This window comes from Bos taurus, chromosome 20 (assembly GCF_002263795.3).
Source record: "Bos taurus isolate L1 Dominette 01449 registration number 42190680 breed Hereford chromosome 20, ARS-UCD2.0, whole genome shotgun sequence".
NCBI lineage: Eukaryota > Metazoa > Chordata > Mammalia > Artiodactyla > Bovidae > Bos > Bos taurus.
The window spans coordinates 59,192,076-59,213,093 of NC_037347.1; the positions used below are offsets into that span (position 1 = coordinate 59,192,076).

Consider the following 21,018-nt stretch of genomic DNA (forward strand, 5'->3'; position numbering starts at 1 on the left):
AGGAGCAAGCGTTCTTTTAATTTTATGGCTGCACTCACCATCTGCCGTGATTTTGGAGCCCAAGAAAATAAAATCTGTTACTGTTTCCATTGTTTCCCCATCTATTTGCCATGAAGTGATGGGATCAGATGCCATGATCTTTGTTTTTTGAATGTTGAGTTTTAAACCAGCTTTTTCACTCTCCTCTTTCACTTTCACCAAGAGGCTCTTTATTTCCTGTTTGCTTTCTTCCATAAGAGTGGTGTCATCTGCATATCTGAGGTTATTCATATTTCTCCTGTCAATCTTGATTCCAGCTTATGCTTCATCCAGCCCAGCATTTTGCATGATGTACTCTGCATATAAGCTAAATAAGCAGGGTGACAATATACAGCCTTGATGTAATCCTTTCCCAATTTTGAAGCAGTCCATTGTTCCATGTCCAGTTCTAACTGTTGCTTCTTGACCTGCATACAGGTTTCTCAGGAGGCAGATAAGGTAGTCTGGTATTTCCATCTCTTTCAGAATTTTCCACAGTTTTTGTGATCCACACATAAAATGTTTATCTTGGTACAAATCTTTAAGACTTTTCTCTTTAATTCTACTTTGTAGGATAGTAGTATCAAAGCACCTCGTTTTCTGTATGTGTACAATATCTTTATCCAATCTTAAAGGAGCAATTGCAAATCAATAGAAAGAGAATCACTAGGAAAAAAATAGGAAAGGACATGAATAGGCGATTCACAACCACCCCACAAATGGCCAATAAATACTTAAGAATATTTAGCTTCATGATTGTTAAAGACTTGCACATTAAACCAGCAATGAGATAACAGCCATTTCTTATCTATCATACAGGCAAAGATGAAACAAAATTAATACACAAACCAATGGATATATTTTAAGTAATAATTTTTTCTAATAATTTATTAAAGTAAATAAGCAGAGATCTAGGCAAGGATTTTACCACAGAACTATTCATTATATTGTTGTTCCTAACAGTAAAAAAATTGGAACCAACCTAAAAGGAATATTCTGTAATATGAGAACATTTTCATGGTATCTTGTAGACTAAATATCAGGATGTACAGATGCATAAAGGGCTTCCCTGGTGACCCCGATAGTGCAGGAGACATGAGTTCAATTCCTGGGTTGGGAAGATCCACTGTAGAAGGGAATGGCTACCCACTCCAGTATTTAGTAAGAATACAGAACAGTCCAGTATTCTTGCCTAGAGAATTCCATGGACAGGGGAGCCTGGTAGGCTACAGTCCATCTGGCTACAGAGAGTCAGATACAACTAACACATATGCATATACATATATACATATGTGTTTATGTGAGTGTGTATATATATATATGTATATGTACATGCATATAAAATAATTTTTTTTAAAGACAAGGGAGATGGTAGAGCATTTATCATAGAAAACAGACTGTAATAGTGCTCAGATTATTGTGATTTTTTTTTACATTTTCACAATAAATGTGCATCATTTTTAGAATAAATCAGTGTAAAAACTATTTAAAAAACTTATAATTGTTTAAAAACTATAATTGTTTAAAAGAGGTTGGAGGTTTTAAATAAGAGATGGTACAACATTTTACATAAGAGAAAGTGTTAGGATTTGTTCATGGTGAATTCACTATGTACTTGTATAAATACTGAGATCACTTTATGGATATATTTGCATGTTTTTCTTCTTTAGAGATTGATATCAAAATTTGTGCCTCTTCAATGCGCTGCCTTGCATGTAGTCAGATCTGTTTTATCACTGATAATCATTTCATTGTTTAGTTTGGTGCATATGACATAGATAGACAAAGTTTCTAAATTGGGAATATTTGAAAGGGAAACAATTTGAACAAAAAGATATTTCTTACGATTTAGAATTATAAAGGAGGAGACTGTGGCTTCACTTCCATTAAAGTATTCAATAATTTCCCCCATCATTGTGGTCTTTATGTAAATACTAGACAGTAAGTGTAAATTATTGAGTCTTTGATGTACTTTGGTTGCATAGCTCTGTTCTGCAGTTCCTTAGCTCATCAGGGAGGGGTTTGGGTGAATTTCACTTCCAGCCGCTGGATGGCAGCTAACCTCCACTAGTGGCTGGCTGTTTCCACATCTCTCCACAGCTTAGGCTGCATTATCTAACATACTGCGCTTGAAAGGAAAAAAGAAAAGAACCCAACATGTAGTATCTCTGGATTAATCTCATTTTATTAACCTTCGAACATAAGATTTTATAGGGCATAAGACTGAAATGTTGTAAATCTTGTAACTGGAATTCTGAGGATTTCTTTTTAAAAAGAAAAGAAAAAAAAGCCTGGTAAGCCTAAACCTGTTGATTGCAGGCACGAAGCTCCTTTCATGCATCTACGAATCCATTATTAATAGTGGAGTTTTACCAACTTGACATTCCTCTATTGCAAATACTATTGCAATAGCAATTCCCGTAACGAAAATATTTGTAAACCTTAGTGGATGGCTCGAAGCAATGGTAAGTTGATGCTCGGTATATTGAAATTCACTCTAATGAATAATTCAGTTCACAAAATTCCAGTTAGCAATTCTATCCCATTTGATAATCACTCAGTAAAATGATAATAAAAAACCCCACCTGTTTGTATATTTCAGTGCCAGAAAGAAATGTTAGAGTTGATTGTCGTGTAAACCTCAGGCTTCAGTCTAGGCTAATTAAGGAAAGTAGAAATGCAGAATAAGTAAGTATATGTCCTCTATTTAATTAAGGACACAGAGGAAGAAAACTGACACAGGAGGGGCTGGAATTTGCCTTTCACGTTTATCAGTGCTTCCTTCTGCCACATACCCCAAATAACATGACCACTACCAACACAACACATTAAAACGGAAAAACAACAGCAAGGATAACAACAGTGGCATGAAAAACACCTTCAAGAGGCTAAACAGAGGTACTACTTAACAGAAAGAAATATCATTTCTGGTTTATTACTATATACACTACGTGTGTGTGTGCTAAGTCGCTTCAGTCATGTTGGACTCTGCGCCACTATGGACAGTCGCCTGCCAGGCTCCTCTGTCCACAGAATTTCCCAGGCAAGAATACTGGAGTGGGTTGGCTATGCCCCCCTCCAGTAGATCTTCCTGCCCCAGGGATCGAACCAGAGTCTCTAACGTCTCCTGCATTAGCAGGTGAGTCTTTACGTCTAATGCCACCTTGGATGCATATAGACTATAGGTTAATTTAAAAACGATCACTTCTGTGTGAGATGCTGCTTGATTCACAATATTCAAAATCCTTGCTTCTGAAAATATCCTAGTACAATTTATATTTCTAAAGTGTAATTATTATTCAGGTTGAAAACTATTTGAGTTAAAGAATGAGCAATAGAATTTCAGAGAAGGGAACCCTGAGATTCAGGAAGGATAAAAGAGAGGAAGGGACATGGGGACATACCCTGGACACATGAAGAGGACTTTGACCTGCCCAGGATGGGAGTGGATTTCAGACAGATTCTGAAAGTATATCTGGAGAAGAACATGGACCCCCATTGCCTGAGTGGGCAATGGTTGATGTCCTTGCACAAGGGTGAGGTTTGTAGGAAAGAGCAGGAGGTGGCTTGAAGCTCTTCCTTCTTCACTGTTGCACATTTTGGCCAGAACCTCCCCTCCCCTTTGCTTTTCCATATATATCAGACAACCTGCCTGACTTCAGGGTCTACTACAAAGCCACAGTCATCAAGACAGTATGGTACTGGCACAAAGACAGAAATATAGATCAATGGAACAAAATAGAAAGCCCAGAGATAAATCCATGCACATATGGACACCTTATCTTTGACAAAGGAGGCAAGAATATACAATAGAGAAAAGACAATCTCTTTAACAAATGGTGCTGGGAAAACTGGTCAACCACTTGTAAAAGAATGAAACTAGAACACTTTCTAACACCATACACAAAAATAAACTCAAAATGGATTAAAGATCTAAACTATAAAACTCCTAGAGGAGAACATAGGCAAAACACTCTCCGACATACATCACAGCAGGATCCTCTATGACCCACCTCCCAGAATATTGGAAATGAGAGCAAAAATAAACAAATGGGACCTAATTAAACTTAAAAGCTTCTGCACATCAAAGGAAACTATAAGCAAGGTGAAAAGGCAGCCTTCAGAATGGGAGAAAATAATAGCAAATGAAGCAACTGACAAACAACTAATCTCAAAAATATACAAGAATAAAATAAGTATATTTAAATGAGAGTTTGGACCTGATTTTGATGAGATTTAATCTCTGTAAGAGTTGTGTGGGTGCTAAGTCGCTTCAGTTGTGTCCCTCTCTTTGCAACCCCATGGACTGTAGCCCGCCAGGCCACTCTGTCCATGGGATTCTCCAGGCAAACACTTGAACTAAACCATGAATTATAAGAAAAATGATGACTCGAGCTTAATGTTGGTTTGATGAAAGAATGCATATACCAAACAAAATTTATGTGGAAAGCCATTTAAAGAACACTGTCCTTTGAATGTATTATGTGTGATCCCAATCTCTACCCTTAAGTTCTTCTACTAAAACAAATTTACTTTCAGAGACGTGAGTTTCAACTAAAACTAAATTAAACTAAAATTAAAAAAATTATTAAGCTAAGACATCATGAAAAGTTCAGCATGCAATTAAAAAATTGTCATATATCTCCCTAATGTGCTTGCTGTAAATATTTAGAATGCAATGAAAAATCTGAAACTTTGTGCCAAGGAGTCAGTTGTTTCATACTCTGCCACTGTCTTGGTGTCACTGCAAGAATGTATCACCTTCTGAAAATAGTCCCCAAGATGTTTACCTTCTGTGTTTCTGCTTCACCTGCCCTAGCAACGCAGTCTCTCCTTTCTCTTTCATTGTGGTTTTAAGAGGAGTTCTAATCAGCCACAAAGAATTAGCACTTATGGCAAATATTCTAATTGTTTGATTCCAAACAAATGCTATGTTTTAGGGCCTTTGTAATGTTTCCTGCAATAAATAAAGCAATAATCTGTTATGATAAAAAAATACTGGAGTGGGTTGCCATGCCATCTTCCGGGGGACCTTCCTGACCTAGGGATTGAACTTTTACATCTCCTGCATTGGCAGGCGGGTTCTTTACCACTGGTGCCACCTGGGATTACTGTAAGTATCGAATGGAACTAATTAGAGAAAAAGTCTGATAGAGTGCTTACCATTTAGAAAACTTTCTCTAGGACAAACTTCAGGGACTTAAAAAATGTTTTCCATTCATTTTCTTTTATTTATTTATTTTTAAAAAGTACACATGTAATTCCCCAAAGAGGATAACCGTTTGGAGGAAAATTACTTTCAACTGTGGTTCTTTTAGTCATAATTGCCTCGGTTTTGCTCCTAGGAGATTGCTGTTTTCAGCTCTGTGCATTTTCTGGATTAGAAAAGCAATAGATTTTCTCCTATTGCTCTACATCACACAATGAATTAACACCTTCAATTTTGTTTTCCTGTGCTTTGTTATTATAATGTAATAAGCCATTCGGCACACCATGTTTCCTTCATTCTGTTGTTTGGCTGAAAAACCCACTTGCCAAGCAATGTGCCCATGATCTGCCTTAGTCTTTAGGTTGATGGTGTGATTCTGATTTGTTTCAAAATGATGCTCAGGATGGCAGGATATTTGGTGATGATGTGAGATTTGCTTGAGAGATCATTTTCCTTTAGGCTTTAGGATACGAAAGGAGGGAGACTGAAGCAGATGGGGAGGTTAAGAGAATGAAGAAGACCTAGATGTACAAGGTGGGATGGGCCTCACTCAGGAAATTAACAGTGATATGAATGCTGGAGTGACTTCATGGGGAACAGGGAGATACTATCTTCCTTCTAGAATTTTCTCTGGGAGGAGATTCAAATGTTAAACCTTTGTTTTGGTAGAGGGGGAGGAAGGAAGTGGAAAAGCAGAAAGTATTTTCTCCTGGCTCACTGTTGCTTACTTGGAGAACACTTACTGTGAGAACATCTTTATACTCTGCTTCTCTGGTGACTCAGATGGTAAGGAATTTGCCTACAGTGCCAGAGACCTGGGTTTGATCCCTGGGTCAGGAAGATCCCCTGGAGGAGAAAATAGCAACCCACTCCAGTATTCTTGCCTGGAGAATTCCATGGACAGAGGAGCCTGGCAGGCTACAGTCCATGGGGTTGCAAAGAGTTGGACACAGTTGAATGACTAATACACGAAAGGAAAATGGTACAGACTTTCTTAGAGCTTTTTAATTTTTTCCTTTAGTTTTTAGGTATCCTGTGGTTCCTACTTTAAGTGATTTAGGCTAATTTAAAAACTGAGTTTTATGAAAAATTCTTTTCTTATCTTTTAAACCTTACTGAATATTAAGGGTTTATTTTTGATATATCGACTTGATACTGTAGGCTGGATTGCAATAAACTTTGACAGGTTCTCAAAATTTAGTGCTTTATTATTGACTAATTGTGGTTTTGTCTCCTTTGCTAGATTATAAACTTTTTGTATCTTATACCTGAATAACATCATGCTGGGTTTATCCAAGAAGTTCAATAAATATAACAGTGGTTGACTTTGATGAGATTAATGATCTAGACTAAAACATTTTCTTAAAATATGTAAATCACACCTAAAATATGGAAATAGGAAAGGAATTATACAACCTAGCTTTATTCTTTAGAGTCTTTCTCTGTATCATTGGTTCCTTTTAAACAATATTAAACAAAAAATTTCCCATATTTTTGATGATGTCATGTTTGAAAGTGAAAATAATCCAAAGAAATAAATTGTTCAGATTAATTTCATGTCAAATGCTAAATCACCAGGTAAGAGCTACATTTTCAAAATCTTTGCCTTATTCCAGCCTTCATGTTTTCATACTCAGTACATTTCAGTTCAGTTCAGTTGCTCAGTTGTGTCCGACTCTTTGTGACCCCATGAATAGCAGCACGCCAGGCCTCCCTGTCCATCACTAACTCCCAGAGTTCACTCAGACTCACGTCCATTGAGTCAGTGATGCCATCCAGCCATCTCATCCTCTGTCGTCCCCTTCTCTTCCTGCCCCCAATCCCTCCCAGCATCACAGTCTTTTCCAATGAGTCAACTCTTCGCATGAGGTGGCCAAAGTACTGGAGTTTCAGCTTTAGCATCATTCCTTCCAAAGAAATCCCAGGGCTGATCTCCTTTAGGATGGACTGGTTGGATCTCCTTGCAGTCCAAGGGACTCTCAAGAGTCTTCTCCAACACCACAGTTCAAAAGCATCAATTCTTCTGTGCTCAGCCTTCTTCACAGTCCAACTCTCACATCCATACATGACCACAGGAAAAACCATAGCCTTGACCAGGCGGACCTTTGTTGGCAAAGTAATGTCTCTACTTTTGAATATGCTGTCTAGGTTGGTCATAACTGTCCTTCCAAGGAGTAAGCGTCTTTTAATTTCATGGCTGCAGTCACCATCTGCAGTGATTTTGGAGCCCAAAAAAATAAAGTCTGACACTGTTTCCACTGTTTCCCCATCTATTTCCCATGAAGTGATGGGACCAGATGCCATGATCTTCATTTTCTGAATGTTGAGCTTTAAGCCAACTTTTTCACTCTCCTCTTTCACTTTCATCAAGAGGCTTTTCAGTTCCTCTTCACTTTCTGCCATGAGGGTGGTGTCATCTGCATATCTGAGGTTATTGATATTTCTCCCGGCAATCTTGATTCCAGCTTGTGCTTCTTTGGTACATTTATGTCCCCATAATAATAGAGCTTAATCAATGAGAGTTTATTTATGTTATTAATGGTTCCATTTCACGTGAATATTTGAATCTATCTGGGGTCTGCCTTTGAGTACAAGGCCCAATGTCAGCTGTTTTCAGTGGAAAGGTTAATAATTGATGGAAAATCAGGGAACTGGCAGTCAAGTAGCCAGAACTAGATATTGCATCCTAAAGCACTGTTAAGTGTACTTACCATAGGAATCGTATGTATATGTTGTTGTTCAGTCTCTAGGTTGTGTCCAACTCTTTGCAGCCCCATGGGCTGCAGCGTGCTAGGCTTCCCTGTCCTTCACTATCTCCTGGAATTTGCTCAAACTTATGTCCATTGTGTCAATGATGCCATCCAAACATCTCATCCTCTGTCACCCCCTTCTCCTCCTGCCCTCAGTCTTTTCCAGCATCAGGGTTATTTTCCCAGTGAGTCAGTTCTTCGCATCAAGTGGCCAAAGTATTGGAGCTTCAGCTTCAGCATCAGTCCTTCCAATGAATATTTCAGACTGATTTCCTTTAGGCATGCCTGGTTTGTTCTCCTTGCAGTCCAAGGGACTCTCAAGAGTCTTTTCCAGCACCACACTTCAAAAGCATCAATTCTTCAGCACTCAGCCTTCTTTATGGTCCAACTCATATTTGTATATGACTACTGGAAAACCATAGCTTTGACTATATGGATAGGAACCATATGTGTGTGTGTGTGCAGGTGTGTGTGTATATATATATATATATATATATATATATATATACTGCTACTGGTAAGTCACTTCAGTCGTGTCTGACTCTGTGCGACCCCATAGACGGCAGCCCACCAGGCTCCCCCATCCCTGGGATTCTCCAGGCAAGAACACTGGAGTGGGTTGCCATTTCCTTCTCCAATGCATGAAAGTGAAAAGTGAAAGTGAAGTCGCTCAGTCATGTCCGACCCTCAGCAACCCCATAGACTGCAGCCTTCCAGGCTCCTCTGTCCATGGGATTTTCCAGGCGAGAGTACTGGAGTGGGGTGCCATTGCCTTCTCTGATATATATATATTAAGATTAATATTGGGTGTCCCTGCTCTGTCAGGAAAGTTGTAGTGCTGGTTTTGGTAAGACATAAGCATTGACACTCATCTTAAAGAAGCTTTGGAAGAACATTTGATCTGCATAGCATTTTTATTTTTTTTATTTTTTTTTTAATTTTTTTTATTTTATTTATTTATTTATTTTTTTTATTCTTCCAATTTTATTTTATTTTTAAACTTTACATAATTGTATTAGTTTTGCCAAATATCAAAATGAATCCACCACAGGTATACATGTGTTCCCCATCCCGAACCCTCCTCCCTCCTCCCTCCCCATACCATCCCTCTGGGCCGTCCCAGTGCACCAGCCCCAAGCATCCAGCATCGTGCATCGAACCTGGACTGGCAACTCGTTTCCTACATGATATTTTACATGTTTCATTGCCATTCTCCCAAATCTTCCCACCCTCTCCCTCTCCCACAGAGTCCATAAGACTGTTCTATACATCAGTGTCTCTTTTGCTGTCTCGTACACCGGGTTATTGTTACCATCTTTCTAAATTCCATATATATGCGTTAGTATACTGTATTTATGTTTTTCCTTCTGGCTTACTTCACTCTGTATAATAGGCTCCAGTTTCATCCACCTCATTAGAACTGATTCAAATGTATTCTTTTTAATGGCTGAGTAATACTCCATTGTGTATATGTACCACAGCTTTCTTATCCATTCATCTGCTGATGGACATCTAGGTTGCTTCCATGTCTTGGCTATTATAAACAGTGCTGCGATGAACATTGGGGTACACGTGTCTCTTTCCCTTCTGGTTTCCTCAGTGTGTATGCCCAGCAGTGGGGTTGCTGGATCATAAGGCAGTTCTATTTCCAGTTTTTTAAGGAATCTCCACACTGTTCTCCATAGTGGCTGTACTAGTTTGCATTCCCACCAACAGTGTAAGAGGGTTCCCTTTTCTCCACACCCTCTCCAGCATTTATTGCTTGTAGACTTTTGGATCGCAGCCATTCTGACTGGTGTGAAATGGTACCTCATAGTGGTTTTGATTTGCATTTCTCTGATAATGAGTGATGTTGAGCATCTTTTCATGTGTTTGTTGGCCATCTGTATGTCTTTTTTGGAGAAATGTCTATTTAGTTCTTTGGCCCATTTTTTGATTGGGTCGTTTATTTTTCTGGAGTTGAGCTGTAGGAGTTGCTTGTATATTTTTGAGATTAGTTGTTTGTCGGTTGCTTCATTTGCTATTATTTTCTCCCATTCTGAAGGCTGTCTTTTCACCTTGCTAATAGTTTCCTTTGATGTGCAGAAGCTTTTAAGGTTAATTAGGTCCCATTTGTTTATTTTTGCTTTTATTTCCAATATTCTGGGAGGTGGGTCATAGAGGATCCTGCTGTGATGTATGTCGGAGAGTGTTTTGCCTATGTTCTCCTCTAGGAGTTTTATAGTTTCTGGTCTTACGTTTAGATCTTTAATCCATTTTGAGTTTATTTTTGTGTATGGTGTTAGAAAGTGGTCCAGTTTCATTCTTTTACAAGTGGTTGACCAGATTTCCCAGCACCACTTGTTAAAGAGATTGTCTTTAATCCATTGTATATTCTTGCCTCCTTTGTCGAAGATAAGGTGTCCATATGTGCGTGGATTTATCTCTGGGCTTTCTATTTTATTCCATTGATCAATATTTCTGTCTTTGTGCCAGTACCATACTGTCTTGATAACTGTGGCTTTGTAGTAGAGCCTGAAGTCAGGTAGGTTGATTCCTCCAGTTCCATTCTTCTTTCTCAAGGTCGCTTTGGCTATTCGAGGTTTTTTGTATTTCCATACAAATTGTGAAATTATTTGTTCTAGCTCTGTGAAGAATACTGTTGGTAGCTTGATAGGGATTGCGTTGAATCTATAAATTGCTTTGGGTAGTATACTCATTTTCACTATATTGATTCTTCCAATCCATGAACATGGTATATTTCTCCATCTATTAGTGTCCTCTTTGATTTCTTTCACCAGTGTTTTATAGTTTTCTATATATAGGTCTTTAGTTTCTTTAGGTAGATATATTCCTAAGTATTTTATTCTTTCCGTTGCAATGGTGAATGGAATTGTTTCCTTAATTTCTCTTTCTGTTTTCTCATTATTAGTGTATAGGAATGCAAGGGATTTCTGTGTGTTGATTTTATATCCTGCAACTTTACTGTAGTCATTGATTATTTCTAGTAATTTTCTGGTGGACTCTTTAGGGTTTTCTATGTAGAGGATCATGTCATCTGCAAATAGTGAGAGTTTTACTTCTTCTTTTCCAATTTGGATTCCTTTTACTTCTTTTTCTGCTCTGATTGCTGTGGCCAAAACTTCCAAAACTATGTTCCTTCTATTCCTGCTTTCTGGAGAGTTTTTATCATAAATGGGTGTTGAATTTTGTCAAAGGCTTTCTCTGCATATGATTATCTCAATAGATGCAGAGAAAGCCTTTGACAAAATTCAACACCCATTTATGATAAAAACTCTCCAGAAAGCAGGAATAGAAGGAACATACCTCAACATAATAAAAGCTATATATGACAAACCCACTGCAAACATTATCCTCAATGGTGAAAAATTGAAAGCATTTCCTCTAAAGTCAGGAACAAGACAAGGGTGCCCACTTTCACCATTACTATTCTGCATAGCATTTTTATAATTTAGTTTGTTAGCAATAAAATGAATTTATAATTATTTTTAATTAATTTATTTTTCAATTGGAGGATAATTGCTTTACAATGTTGTGTTGGTTTCTGCCATACGTCACCATTAATCAGCCATAGGTATACATGTGTCCCCTCCCTTTTGAACCTCCCTCCCATCTCTCATCCCATCGCACCCCTCTAGGTTGTTACAGAGCACTCAGTTGAGCTCCCTGCTTCTTACAGCAAATGCCCACTGGCTGTCTGTTTCACATGTGGTAATGCATCTGTTTCAGTGTTACTCTCTCAGTTTGTGCCACTGTGTCCATAAGTCTGTTCTCTATGTCTGAGTCTCTCTTGCTGCCCCCAAAATAGGTTGATCAGTATCTTTTTTCTAGATTCCATCTATGTGCATTGATTTACGTCATTTTTCTGACTTACTTCACTCTGTATAACAGGCTCTGGGTTCATCCACCTCACTAGAACTGACTCTAATTCATTCCATTTAATGGCTGGAATATCTTCTTTATGTATGCAATAATGAAGTTTATGTTTCTTCTCTGAAATGATGTTTTCGAATTTTTGCTGTTGAAGGAAACAGCAGGGTTTGAGATTTGCCTTGTGAAATCTATAGGCAGTAATGACATTTATTACAAATTATGTGACGGTCTTTAAGAAGGGTGAAGTTAAATAAACATGAGCAGGTAAATAAATTGGGTTATTTTTGTCTTCTTTGGCAAAATAAATTTTGGTTTCTTGGTAGCAGAGTAACTCATTTGTAACTATAGGTTATTTGGGGTTTAAAGACTTAACTCCTGGATGAGGTTATAGATGGGACTGTTCTTCATTCACTTAATGAGCAGTGCAAAGATCCAGAAATATAGCTGTGATGTGGACAGATCCATCCCTGATCTTAGAGTTTGCAGTGGTATTGGTGGAGGTCAGAGGTCACCAAAAGCAAAGCATCCGAGCCTTCCCTTGAACTCTGACCTTCCATCAGCTGCTCTCTTTCTGAAGTGATCATTCTTAGCTCTGACTGGACATATCTTCCTTTGATATCTCCCCAAGTTTATCATTAACCTTTTCAAAGAGAGACAGAACATTCTTTCTAGAAATCACTGCTTGGTTTCAGATAAATAGATTTTCTGTATCTGATCACATTCTTGTAATCAAAAGTTTTTCTGCCTTGTGAATCAATGCATCACTTTACTACCAGACCCCTTGGCATGGGTGTGAGTGCTAACCTCCGAGTTTATAAATATGTCTTGGTTATTTTTGTGGGTTTGTATTTATGACAGTGTTAGTTGCTCAGGAAGGAAATGGCAACCCACTCCAATGTTCTTGCCTGGAGAATCCCAGGGACAGGGGAGCCTAGCAGGCTGCCGTCTCTGAGGTTGCACAGAGTCGGACATGACTGAAGCGACTTAGCAGCAGCAGCAGCAGCATGTCCGACTGTTTGTAACCCCATGGACTGTAGCCCACCAGGCTCTTCTGTCCATGGAATTCTCCAGGCAAAGATACTGGAGTGGGTAGCCATTCCCTTAAATATCATATTAAAATGGTTTTCAAAGTCATGCTATCATACACCGGAAAGTCCCCCATGATGGTGGCTAAGTAATGTGCTTCTGAAGGGGTGATATTAGAAGCCTGGGATGTTGTTCTTTGTTGCTTTTAGACATTTAGAAAATGTCTCTTGAGTGAATTAACTAAACATCACTAATAATAGGATTTGATTTTTACACTGAATGCCATTTGACGGACTTTATTCTCTGGAGGAAAGGGACAAGATTTTGAGATTACCATTTCATGACATTTTAGCACAAGGGAAAAGCAGAGAGATGTAGGATTCCGTAAGAATTTTGATGTTTGTTCGTGAACCTGAGTCTCTACTTTCTTCTTTCCCCGTTAATTTCTTTCCCTGTTGAATAAGCACAGCTGTGGTAATGGGTCCTCCAGTGAACCTTGGGCCCCTGACCCTCATTTCTGCTGCTGTGACGTTGGCTTCCTGCAGGGCTGTGTGTGTCTGTTGGTGGGAATCAGCGGGAGCTGGTGGATGGGGGAATGTGGAACTAACACTCATGTCTCAGTGTGATTCACCAGTCCTTGACATCATCATTTTCAGAACCAGATCTTGGCATCTTCATTATCAGACTTATGTAAGGAAAGATAGTTTCCTTCTAAATAAATATCCGATAAACTGAATCAGAACCAAAAGAGATGGAATATGAGTTGGTGTTTCTGTTGCTTTATGTTTGGGAAAAGGATCATACCTAAGTGCCTGAGAAAGCCCATGGGTGGGACAGTAGCAATAAACAGGTAACATAAAGGTCAAGATCATTTGTATCCACAGCTTTCACAAAGCAAGAACTATTACGCTAATAAGGATTGTTGGGCTTCCCTGGTGGCTCAGTGGTAAAGAATCTGCCTGCCAATGCAGGAGACGCGGGTTTGATTCTTGACCCAAGAAGATCCCACATGCCTTGGAGCAACCAAGCCTGTGCACCACAGCGACTGAGCCCACGTGCTGCAAGTACTGAAGCCCACACCCAAGAGAAGCCACAGCGATGAGAAGCACCTCCCCCACCACAATTAGAGAGTAGCCCCCACTCTCCACAATTAGAGAAAAGCCCACGCAGCAGTGAAGACCCAGCATAGCTAAAAAACATAAATAGATACCTAACAATTATTAAAGAAATAAGGACTCTTTTCACATCTCTCCAGTTAATACTTGTCTTATTGTTTGGACCTTGGATTTCGGAAAGAACATGTAATTAAGGCATAGGATCATTCCCAAGCTGTTGCTTATCTTTTAGATTATAACTACAAACAAGATGCTAATTAAAGAAGTGTTGTTTTTCTCAATGGTGTGTGAAATAGTGCCAAAATTTTGGTCTTAAATAAAGAGCGAATGGGGTAACTGAATGAGGCAATATGATCCGAAAGGGACTAATATGAAAAAATTAGAACCAGGCTAAGTAGCTGACTGAAGAGCAGAATACTGGGTGGACTTTACTACTATGAATTCTGTGATTTGCACCTAAAATTTGATTTTCATATCTTCACTTGGAGCCCCTGAGCTTGTGTTTAGGCTTGGGAGGACAATCTTAAAAAGCACTTCAGCTTAATTTTTTAAAGAGTTTTTATTGAAATAGAGTTGATTTACAACGTTGTGTTAGTTTCAGGTGAACAGCAAAGTGATTCAGGTATATGTATATGTATGTATCTATTCTCTTTTAGTTTCTTTTCCCTTAGGTTATTATAAGATACCGAGTGTAGTTACCTGTGCTATACCATAGGTCCTTGATGCTTATCTGTTTTCTACATAGTAGTATATTTATTTTAATTCCAGATTCCTAGTTTAGCCATATCCCTTACCCCTTTGATAACTGTAAGTTTGTTTTTCTATGTCTGTGAGTCTATTTCTGTTTGTAAATAAGTTCCACTTGTATCACTTTTTTAGACTCCACATATTAGTGATATCATATGATATTTGTTTTTGTCTGTCTGACTAACTTCACCTAGAGTATGATAATCTCTCAGTTCAGTTCAGTTCAGTCGCTCAGTCATATCTGACTCTGCGACCCCATAGCCTGCAGCATGCCAGGCTTCCCTGTCCATCACCAAATCCTGGCGCTTGTTCAAACTCATGTCCATTGAGTCGGTGATGCCATCCAACCATCTCATCCTCTGTAGTCCTCTTCTCCTCCTGTCTTCAATCTTTCCCAGCATCAGGGTCTTTTCCAATGAGTCAGGTTTTCACATCAGGTGGCCAAAGTATTGGAGTTTCAGCTTCAACATCAGTCTTTCCAATGAATATTCAGCGTTGATTTCCTTTAGGATGGACTGGTTGGATCTCCTTGCAGTCCAAGGGACTATCAAGAGTCTTCTCCAATACCACAGTTCAAAAGCATCAATTCTTTGGTGCGCAGCTTTCTTTATGGTCCAGCTCTCACATCTACCCATGACTACTGGAAAAACCATAGCTTTGACTGGACCTTTGTTGGCAAAGTAATGTCTCTGCTTTTTAATATACTGTCTAGGTTGGTCATAATTTTTCTTCCAAGGAGCAAGCATCTTTTAATTTTATGGCTGCAATCACCATCTGCAGTGATTTTGGAGCCCAAGAAAATAAAAAGTCTTTCACTGTTTCCATTGTTTCCCCATCTATTTCCCATGAAGTGATGGGACCAGATGCCATGATCTTAGTTTTCTGAATGTTGAGTTTTAAGCCAACTTTTTCACTCTCTTCTTTCACTTCCATCAAGAGGCTCTTTAATTCTTCTTTGCTTTCTGCCATAAGAGTGGTGTCATCTGCATATCAGAGGTTATTGATAATAATAATAACATGGATGGTAATCTCTAGGTCCATCCATATTGTTTCAAATGATATTATTTTATTCTTTTTTTATGGCTGAGTAGTAGTCCATTGAAAGCACTATGTAGCTTTATACACAAAGAACAAGTGTCATGGTCCAGGGAACATCATTTGTTCAAGATTGGGCATCTAGAATGGGAAAAAATTTCTATGGGAAAACAATATTATCAAAGATGTCACAGCCTTGCAAAGTTAAATTCATCAACCTCATTTCAGATAATTCCAGGGATATCATAATTTTCCAGTGTTTTGTTTGCCGTGTTGTAAGATTGTACTTGAAAAATTCATGTTAAGATAATGTTTTGATTAAGATGCTCTGTGCTTGGGATGCAAGTGATGGAGATCACTCACTTAGTTCCTGCATCTTGCTTAGAACTGGATGATGCCTGTAAGATCATCTGGTCACCTACTTCCTGTTATTCATGGGCAACTGGGACCAGAGTGGCAGGTGGTTTATTAACATCATACACTCAACCAGTATTTGGGTGTCAACATCAAAAACATGGCTTCCCAAAGCCAGGAGAATGCTGTTTCTATGAACACATTGAAGTGTCACCAGAGCAAAGACAAGAAATCAGAAGATTGCACATGAACTGTGGAAAATTCTTCAAGAGATGGGAATACCAGACCACCTGACCTGCCTCTTGAGAAACCTGTGTGCAGGTCAGGAAGCAACAGTTAGAACTGGACATGGAACATCAGACTGGTTCCAAATAGGAAAAGGAGTATGTCAAGGCTGGATATTGTCACCCTGCTTATTTAACTTATATGCAGGGTACATCATGAGAAATGCTGGGCTGGAAGAAGCACAAGCTGGAATCAAGATTGCCGGAAGAAATATCAATAACCTCAGATATGCAGATGACACCACCTTTATGGCAGAAAGTGAAGAGGAACTAAAAAGCTTCTTGATGAAAGTGAAAGAGGAGAGTGAAAAAGTTGGCTTAAAGCTCAACATTCAGAAAACGAAGATCATGGCATCTGGTCCCATCACTTCATGGGAAATAGATGGGGAAACAGTGGAAACAGTGTCAGACTTTATTTTTTTGGGCTCCAAAATCACTGCAGATGGTGACTGAAGCCATGAAATTAAAAGACACTTACTCCTTGGAAGAAAAGTTATGACCAATCTAGATAGCATATTGAAAAGCAGAGACATTACTTTCCCAAAAAGGTCTGTCTAGTCAAGGTTATGGTTTTTCCAGTGGTCATGTATGGATGTGAGAGTTGGACTGTGAAGAAAGCTGAGGGCCGAAGAACTGATGCTTTTGAACTGTGGTGTTGGAGAAGACTCTTGAGAGTCCCTTGGACTGCAAGGAGATCCAACCAGTCCATTCTAAAGGACATCAGCCCTGGGTGTTCTTTGGAAGGACTGATGCTGAAGCTGAAACTCCAGTACTTTGGCCACCTTATGCGAAGAGTTGACTGATTGGAAAAGACCCTGATGCTGGGAGGGATTGGGGGCAGGAGGAGAAGGGGACGACAGAGGATGAGATGGCTGGATGGCATCACCGAGTCGATGGATGTGAGTTTGAGTGAACTCCAGGAGATGGTGATGGATAGGGAGGCCTGGCATGCTGCAATTCATGGGGTCTCAGAGTCAGACATGACTGAATGACTGAACTGACTGACAAAAATTTCTAATTCTTACAGTTTCTGCTCAAAGGGTACTATACAAAATAACATCTGGAATGAGCATTAACACTGAGATCTCTATTCTTCCAATCTATACCTGTGGAACTTGGGTGTTCTGTTTAGTGGATGCTTTACTCTAAATGCATCAGTTTTCTGTATTGTCCTTTGGGATTTTACTAGTGTTTGTCCCTTCCACTTTGGCAGATGAAGCTGAAGAAAACTTATGCATCTTTTTTAGCTTTTGCTGCACATTTTGAACTCACAGCAATCTTAGCAAAGCCAACATTCTGCACCACTTAATTTAAGTTTTCAAAAATTTTTTTGAGGGAAGACAGCTAAAGTAATTATTTAATCCACATATGATTAGTTATCTTTCTTTTAACTGTGAGTTTTTTCTTTCTTTTATGAATTTAGAAATAAAGAGAAAGATACTGGATGTTCTTGGTCTCACATATACTGACCTTGGTCAGGAAGATCCCCTGGAGAAGGGGTAGGCTACCCACGCCAGTATTCTTGGGCTTCCCAGGTGGCTCAGTGGTAAAAATATGCCTGCCAATGCTGGAGTCACTGGCTCAATCCTTGGGTCAGGAAGATCCCCTGGAGGAGGAAATGGCAACCCATGCCAGTATTCTTGCCTGGAGAATCCCATGGACAGAGGAGCCTGGCAGGCTACAGTCCAGAGGGTTGCAAAGGGTCAGACACAACTGAATGACCAAGCATAAGCATATTGACCTTCACGTTTTCAAGATGTAAAGACCAACAGGGAAAGCAAAGAATCAGAGCTTTATTTCCATTTCTTTAGTATTCTTTTCTCCAACATGCACTCCTTCTCTAGATTCTTCCATTCCTGTTGAGTTATTCTTCACTTTACCAAGCTTGACACCGCATGGAATCACCTTGGACAGATTCCAATCACCACGGAATCCCCCATTACCAATTGTCAAGTTCCGTCTATCTGTTTCTCCCCATCCAGGATTTCTATATGGGGGTAGCTTAGGGGTGGCAACATGGGATTGGATAAAAGAACTTGCCTCTTTTTATCTAGCTTGTTTGTTTTTGGCCAGTGCCATGCTTCATATGGGGTCTTAGTTCCCCCACCAAGAAGTAAACCTGTGCCCCTGCATTGAAAGAGTGGAGTCTTAGCCACTGGAAGTCTTAGCCACTGCTGAGGAAGTCCCTTAGCTTGTTTGGTTTTGAGTGGATCAGGTGACCATTGTCTCCACTCCCTTATTAAATTCTTTATTTCCTCATGCCTAGGATTCTGACTTCAATCTTCCTTTCCTCCCATTCTTCAGCATAATCTTCCTAATCAAGATTTTCATCAACTTATTCTTCAGTGACTCCCTAATGCCTGTGAGGGCCACCTACCATAGGTTGACACACACAGCTCAGCCTCACATACTCTTCAGAGATTAATCACTCATATTTCTGGAAAACTGCAGCACCAGAAAGACTTGCTTTTGAAATCCAACCTTTGTGCTTTGCTGGTGATATTTTCCCTGTATGTTAGTCCCTTCAGTTCAGTTCAGTCGCTCAGTCATGCGACCCCATGGACAGCAGCATGCCAGGCTTCCCTGTCCATCACCAACTCCCGGAGCGTACTCAAACTCATGTCCATTGAGTTGGTGATGCCATCCAACTGTCTCATCCTCTGTCATTTCCTTTTCCTCCCGCCTTCAATCTTTCCCAGCATCGGAGTCTTTTCCAGTAAGTCAGCTCTTCGCATCAGGTTGCCAAAATATTGAAACCTCAGCTTCAACATGAGTCCTTCCAATGAATATTCAGAGTTGATTTCCTTTAGGATTGACAGGTTTGATTAAACCTAGATTTAGAAAAATCATATGTCACTCTTGTGCATCCATACAAATATAAATGTAATGAATGGGTTAAGAAATTTCCAAAGCTGCTTCCCATCGAGGGTCTGACTCTCCTGGGGTTTTCTTTCCATCTCCTGTCATGTATTCTGGGAGTTGTGATGCTGCTGTTTTATTGATCTTCCCAGAAGGTGTCAGTGGAAGATTTTCAGAAAACAACTAGGACACACATTCCTCCTCAGATGGATTTTCAGTAGTTTGTCGACTGTGATATCAAGGTGCTCCAGTGGCCTTATCCTGACACCTGGAGTGACAACTGAGTGCACATACTCTGGCCATGATTTCTGTCAACCAACAGTTAAAAGTGAATGGCTGCTGCTGCTGCTAAGTCGCTTCAGTTGTGCCCGACTCTGCTCGACCCCATAGACGGCAGCCCACCAGGCTCCGCAGTCCCTGGGATTCTCCAGGCAAGAACACTGGAGTGGGTTGCCATTTCCTTCTCCAATGCATGCAAGTGAAAAGTGAAAGTGAAGTCGTTCAGTCGTTCCCGACTCTTAGCAACCCCATGGACTGCAGCCCACCGGGCTCCTCCATCCATGGGATTTTCCAGGCAAGAGTACTGGAGTGGGGTGCCATTGCCTTCTCCGAAAAGTGAATAGCAGATGTGCTCAATTTCAATATGGTAAAAAGTGCAAAAAATGTGCTACTCAGAATGGATTGAAATATGATACTTTCTCATCCCACTTACCATTTTTTATGCTGCCCCCTTGTATCATTGTTTACAAGGCCATTAAACTGATGAATGTATTTAATTCTGCTGGGCCTCACTGAGACATTTAGAAGCAGAAATCTGTGAAAAATGTGTAGATGGTAACCATTAAAACCTGGATCTACTCTTTCTCTTGGGATATATTGGGAAATCAAGAGCAAAATTTTGAAGCAGCTCTACACTGAAATTTATATGCTGGGTTAAATTCTTTGGGAATTTGTCCCTATATTAGTATTGTCATTAATTGTAGTCATAACTTTTTTGCAAATAAAAAATATTAACATATTTTTCATGTATTAGGTACCTGTGAGGATCCAGGAATTTTACATAATCACAAGTCTGTTAGGCAGGTGGGTTTATTTCTAATGGATAATTTAGAAAACAAAAGCTCTGATGTCATATAGCTGAAAGAGAGCAATGCTAGGATTTAAACCCAGGTGTGTCTGACCCAGTTGGCGCTAGTGGTAAAGAACCCACCTACCAATACAGGGGATGTAAGAAACGTGGGTTTGATCCCTGGGTTGGGAAGATCCCCTAGAGAAGGAAATGGCAACCCACTCCAGTATTCTTGCCTGGAGAATCTAGTGGACAGAATCCCATGGACAGGCTGCAGTCCATAGGGTCGCGCAGAGTCAGACACGACTGAAGCAACTTGACATGCACACAGCATGCATGTGCCTGACCCCAGAACTTGCACTTTGTTACTCTATGACGGTGGGTTGTACATACAGGGCTGCAAGGCTCGATGCAGGTAATTCTTCATGATATAGCAATGAGTTCAGGAAGTCTCACACTTTGGAATACAAGTACAAACGGCAGTAATTTAGAACACAGATCCAAGTGAAGCTTGCATCAAGATTTCCTTTTTAATGGCACTTTCCACAATTTGTGTAATCATATTTTATTTATAATTATGTTATTTACTTTATATCTTTCCCCAGTGAAGGCCGGCATGTTGGCTTTTCATTGGTTCTGAGATCTACATGTTTTACATTTTAATGTCTATGAATTCAGA

The 21,018-nt window shown here is 39.6% G+C and overlaps 1 protein-coding gene across 1 annotated transcript in view; it reads left to right on the forward strand.

The window, feature by feature from the left end:
• DNAH5 (dynein axonemal heavy chain 5) overlaps positions 1-21,018 on the forward strand; it is a 332,322-nt gene that overhangs the window by 33,253 nt on the left and 278,051 nt on the right. The window lies entirely within an intron of this gene.